The sequence below is a fragment of the Priapulus caudatus genome, unplaced genomic scaffold (genome assembly GCF_000485595.1).
Source record: "Priapulus caudatus unplaced genomic scaffold, Priapulus_caudatus-5.0.1 Scaffold2164, whole genome shotgun sequence".
Taxonomy (NCBI): Eukaryota; Metazoa; Priapulida; class Priapulimorpha; order Priapulimorphida; family Priapulidae; genus Priapulus; species Priapulus caudatus.
This window is the reverse complement of record NW_014579225.1, coordinates 28832-35150: the sequence shown is the minus strand read 5'-3', so window position 1 is coordinate 35150 and position 6319 is coordinate 28832.

The window sequence follows — 6319 nt, the reverse complement described above, 5'->3', positions numbered from 1 at the left end:
ATCCACGCTGTCACCAAAAGCTAACGAGTCAGATAGACGGGCGAGAGTGTGTTGCAGAGAGGGAGTCGAGAGAAAACGCAGCTTAAATGAAAAATACGAGAAAGAGAGAGACAGTCCGACAGAAAGAGGAGGCGAAGGAGAGTAAGTTAGATAGAGGAAAGAGAGAGAGAGCACGTGAGAGAGAAAGAGAGAGAGAGCGCGAGAAATAGAGCCCGCAAAAGAGAGGGAGCGAGAGAGAGAGAGAGAGCGCGCGCGAGAGAGAAAGAGAGAGTAAGGGAGAACGGAAAGGAAAGGAACGAAAAAGCAGCAGATAAGAGAAACAAGATCATGCGCGAGAGAGTGGTGAGGGACAGAGGAGGATATGGGTGGAGCGGAGGGGGGGGGCAGAGAAAGTATGTTAAGGTATTGCACTCTCTAATTAGCCAATCCGTGTTTGTAATGATTTATATCAGTCATGGTTCGTTAAAAACTGAATGCACACATCAGCGGAATGCGTGCCACCAGCAAACCCAGACTCAAAGTTCCAGTATAATTTACTATATAATTACAGTAAAACTCGCATAAGTCGTCATCGTCTAACTCGTCAATTCGCATAAGTCGCCATGGAAATCAAAGTCCTGATTTTCTCTCATAGTAAATCCATTGGAATTGCCCCGCCTAACCCGTCATTTATAAGTCGTCATTATGTAGAAGTCGTCGCCCTCAGACAGGTCTCATATAATACAAACAACAGTAATTTCTCATCTGTAAGTCATCAGAAAAGCCAATGGCGCACGCCACGCTTGCCGCTAGTGCGTACGATCAGTGCGTTATGGCCAGCAGCGGTGTCGATTGATATACGGACCCGATTGTTTAATGTCTGCTATGTAGGCCTATGTGGCGCGAACTGACGTCGTGTGTGGAGCACGTTTATGACTGCGTAGGGGTGATGGGCGCCTGGGATGGGAGCCCTAAATATAAGTCGACAAAATGACGACTTACGCGTATTAGTCGGCACAAATATGCTCGTCCCAAAAGTGTCGACTTATGCGAGTTTTACTGTATATAATTATTTATATAAAATTTCTCTATACACTACACACAATACAGTACACTATACAATACACTACACACTCGCTAGGTGGTGCTAGTAGATCACGCGCTCACTATTCTAAAATTTCTACAAGCGAAAAACTACCTGCATGCTTTACTTGTTGTGAATATTTACATTATAAGAGTAACGAGGGCAAGAGTTAGGGTTAGAGCTAGGGTTAGGCTTGGGTTCAAGGTTAGGATTTAATATTGCATGAATACACAGCGCACTCGCTAGGTGGCGCTAGTAGATAATATGAAAGACTGAGTGCTTGTATATACCGTATAGTACACAATCTAATATCTAAAATTCTAAAAACCAAAATGCTCCAAAACCTAGTTTTTTCGTGGAGGTCGTCGGCACACCAAAGCTCGCGTTTGGCTGCACAAGGTTTACTGCAGAACTATTATTGTGGTTGGCATTACTCATACATATTGTACTGTACTGGTACGTACAATCACTTGTGTAATAAAGCAGAAATCATGAGAGCGGAAATTAATATTGAAATGTAGGAATAGAGAGCATAGGCGATAGTGGCACGAGTATTAGAGAAATTAGTTAGAGGGACAACGATTATAGAAGCGTCCAACAGCACATTGAATAATTAACATCGCAACGCTTAGAAGATTGGTAATTATGCCACCGGCAGATGGGCGATTAGTTTAAAGGCCACATAAGGTGTTAGATTGTAGCGAGCACGCAGTAGTGGGCTAAAATAATTAGCTACTGTTACGAAGCAACGCATGCAGAATAAACGTTACCGGAGACAGTTTGGCAGCCAGCCAAGGGCCAAAGGGTTGGGTTTGGACACAGTCCAAACTGACGTAAGATAGACCAGGTGGTCACTCGTCATACTAATGTCCGACGCCGAACCAATAGGGGCGATGGCTGAAGTGGACGGCGAGGCGGGAAGGGACGCGCCCGACGGTAAGGGCACGCCCAGAGGTATAAGGGGACGCGGAGGAAGAACGTGGCAGGTTATGACGACAAAGTGCTGCGCGAAATAAAACAACGTTTTCCCTGTGACAATCCTACTGTTCGCTTTATAACCGACTTGAATTTATTCAACGCTACAATAGCATTATCGCACCTGTCATTTCACGTTGACTCACCCGATGAACTCATGGCTACCTGCCATCCGGTCCCGCGACCCCGGCTCGGTCACGTAGCCCCAAATGATGAGGAGGAGAGAGAGGAGGAGGAGGAGGAAGGGGGCGGTTTCTACGCACCCCACGAGAAATGTGAATACATGACATGATTATTGGCAGCCACCTTCCCAAAACACATTTTGGCACGTGGCTTTACGCTGCCCCAGGCACGCAAACACACACGCACGCACGCACGCACACACACAAAGATATGCACGCACGCACGCATGCGCGCACGTACACACACACACTAACATACACACATAGAAGCATTAATGGATGGATGGTTGCATGAATTGATAGATAGATTGATTGATAGGTAGATAGGTAAATTGATAGATAGAAAGATTGATTGATTGATTGACTGAATGTTCGCAGTTAGTTAATGCTTTCTTAATTCTGTGTATACACAATGATATTAAATATATTGTAGGTTTTGTATTCGTGTACGTAGTTCGTTCTGAAGAATATAAAACGCGAGCTATAACGAACTTCAGCAGTAAACCCGATTCCTGCGAACTTTTAAATTATTACGGTTAGCAATGGCAGAAGAAAGAAGGAAAGGAGACCGACCGGCTCACATGCGAAATTCTAGAGCAACTCTATTTGCATCGCTATGGCAACGGCATTGCCGTGAAAGATTTATTTGATTACAAGTAGATTGCTGCCATGTAAAGTGTGCAAGTACTTCATTATCAAAACAGAATCCAAGACAAATATATTGCATGTAGAAAATTTTTGAAATTACACGAAAGTCTATCATTCATTTATTTGAAAAATACATATTAATTTCATATCAATTCAGGCAATTCATTAATTACTTGTGATATCACAATAATTTACAGCAAGTGATACATAAATAAATAAATAAAAGTATGAATAATTGAATGAATAAATAAACTAATTATTAATTAATTAATGCACAGTCAGAGACAGCTGAAGGTTTGAAAGCTGCATTCAGTCCGTAATCTCTAAACGGTTTTATCTATCGCAGGTGTCAGACAGTCGGTTCCAAGCTTTAATAAACGCGCTTTTGAGTAATGCTACATATTTAGGCTCCGCTTCACTGACCGACTCCTCCATCTTCTCCCACAGCTCCTCAGCGCTGAGCTTTATAAGTCCGCTCTCACTCACCAGCGGACCGCTATCAAGACGTCCCAGTAACTCATCCACGTGCCGCTCACGCAAATACGCGACCGGCACGTGTGAGATTGTTTTACCACAGTCCTCGGCCAAAACATTGAAATTATTAATATAAGGATGCGGCATATATATGTTGCGATTATTTGTACACGATTGTACATACTTAAATATTTTACGCACGATTGCTGGGAACGGCAACGGATCCGCTGGATTGAGTGATGCGACATGAAGCAGCGCAAGTTTGAGGAGGTAGGAGTCGATCAGTTTCCTAGGCCAAAAGCGAGTGGCGATATACAGCTGAATAACGTCTATGTTAACTGCACGTAAATATGTAACGTCACTGTCTGTAAGCAACTCATCCTTATTCAATATGTTTCCACACTTATAATAACAATCAAGAACTGCCTTTGCTGTGATTAGAGCCTGGCGATAAACTGGATGGAAACTTCTGATCATATTGTTTTCCGCTACTGCCGTACAGATGGACCAGTGCGCATTATCTGAGTCCACGCCAGGCTTGGGTACCACGTGGTAGTGGTCACCAGGAAAGCTTGTTGCGCCAGCTGGCTTGCCCGAGATTCGTACTGCCGGCGTGCAATCTACCGATATAGGTAGAAATTTAAAATTTCCGCCGCCAACAAATTTCATATTCAATTGCGTGCACACTTTGTTCCATGCTAAAATATGTGATCTTTGTGTTTTGAATAAATGCTCTCCGTTTTTCATGACATTCGATACAGCCTGGCACAATAGATTAACAAAATTTCCCTTTAGATTTACCGAAATATGCTGGTCTGAGTTTTCTTCGCGAATTGTTACAAAGCCAGCTCTATTAGATTTTGTGTTTTCAATAATTAATGTTTCCTGATCGATTTCGAATAGGAAGTCGTATTCGTCTGGCAGACCAGTTTTTGTGCGGTTGGCCGTACTGCCTACCAGAATAGGCGTGCAGGAGAAGTTACTGTCTAAGACTTTCATCTCCTTGCAGACTCGCTTCATCAGGTCTAGCACGGCGTCCCGCATTTGATCGCATTCCCCCTGATGCTCTAATCTTCCCAAGCCTGTCGTCTCCCATATATCAGACAGTGACGTCACACCACTGACATTACAGGGTGATATCTTACGTTTTATGTTACAATAACAATTGTCGGGCAGCTCACTGACAATGTATTGGTGCGCCAGTATAGTGCCGGCGGATTCTCTATAGCCGTCGTTGATGGTGATCTTACGGGCGCAATCTACGGCCACCTGGTACGCTGTTTGCACGTCATTAGGATGCCACGCCCTTATTTTATTCAATAATTCCGTCACAATGCTTGCGTGACCGCCGTAGGCAGCCCACGCCAACACCGTCTTGCCATCGTTACTGCGACTCTCCACACGCGCTCCTGTTGCTAGTAGCTTCATGACGAGCGATGTATAACCGAAACGGGCAGCATGCATCAACGCCGTCATGCCATTCACGTCCGCGTCTTCTATGTTAGCGCCTGCACCTAATNGCCGTGCTGCCTATCAGAATGGGCGTGCAGGAGAAGTCACTGTCTAAGACTTTCATCTCCTTGCAGACTCGCTCCATGAGGTCTAGCACGGCGTCCCGCATTTGATCGCATTCCCCCTGATGCTCTAATCTTCCCAAGCCTGGCGTCTCCCATATATCAGACAGTGACGTCACACCACTGACATTACAGCGTGATATCTTACGTTCTATGTCACAATAACAATGGTCGGGCAGCTCACTGACAAAGTATTGGTGCGCCAGTATAGCGCCGGCGGATTCTCTATAGCCGTCGTTGATGGTGACGTCACGGGCGCGATCTACGGCCACCTGGTACGCAGTTTGCACGTCCTCAGGATTCCACGCCCTTATTTTATCCAATAATTTCGTCACCATGCTTGCGTCACCGCCGTCGGCAGCCCACACTAACACCGTCCTGCCATCGTTATCGCGACGCTCCACCCGCGCTCCTGCTGCTAGTAGCTTCATGACACACGATGTACGACCGAAACCGGCAGCATGCATCAACGCCGTCACGCCATCTACGGTCGCGTGATCTATGTTAGTGCCTGCATCTAACAACGCTGTGACCGTATCCATATGACCGCTAGCAGCTGCTGCTATTACTGCGGTGCTGCCATCATCGTCCGCGTGTTCTATGTTAGCGCCCGCACCTAACAACGCTGTGAGCGTATCCGTATGACCGTAAGTAGCTGCTGCTATTACTGCGGTCCTGCCATCATCGCTCGCGTGTTCTATGTTAGCGCCTGCATCTAACAACGCTGTGACCGTATCCGTATGACCGCTATCAGCTGCTGCTATTACTGCGGTCCAGCCATCATCGCTCGCGTGTTCTATGTTAGCGCCCGCATCTAATAAAGCTGTGACCGTATCCGTATGACCGTTAACAGCTGCTGCTATTACTGCGGTCCAGCCAGCCTTGTCCGCGTGTTCTATGTTAGTGCCCGCATCTAACAACGCTGTGACCGTATCCGTATGACCGTTAAAAGCTGCTGCTATTACTGCGGTCCTGCCACCATTGTCTGCGTGTTCTATGTTAGCGCCCGCACCTAACAATGCTGTTACCGTATCCGTATTACCGTTACCAGCTGCTAGTATTACTGCGGTGCTGCCCTTCACGTCCGCGTGATCTATGTTAGCGCCCGCACCTAACAATGCTGTTACCGTATCCGTATGATCGTTAAAAGCTGCTACTATTACTGCGGTGCCGTCATTCACGTCCGCGTGTTCTATGTTAGCGCCCGCACCTAATAACACTGTGAGCGTATCCGTATGACCGTTACCAGCTGCTACTATTACTGCGGTCCAGCCATTTACGTCCGCGTGTTTTATGTTAGCTCCCGCATCTAATAACGCTGTGACCGTATCCGTATGACCGTTACCAGCTGCTACTATTACTGCGGTCCAGCCATTCACGTTCGCGTGTTCTATGTTAGCGCC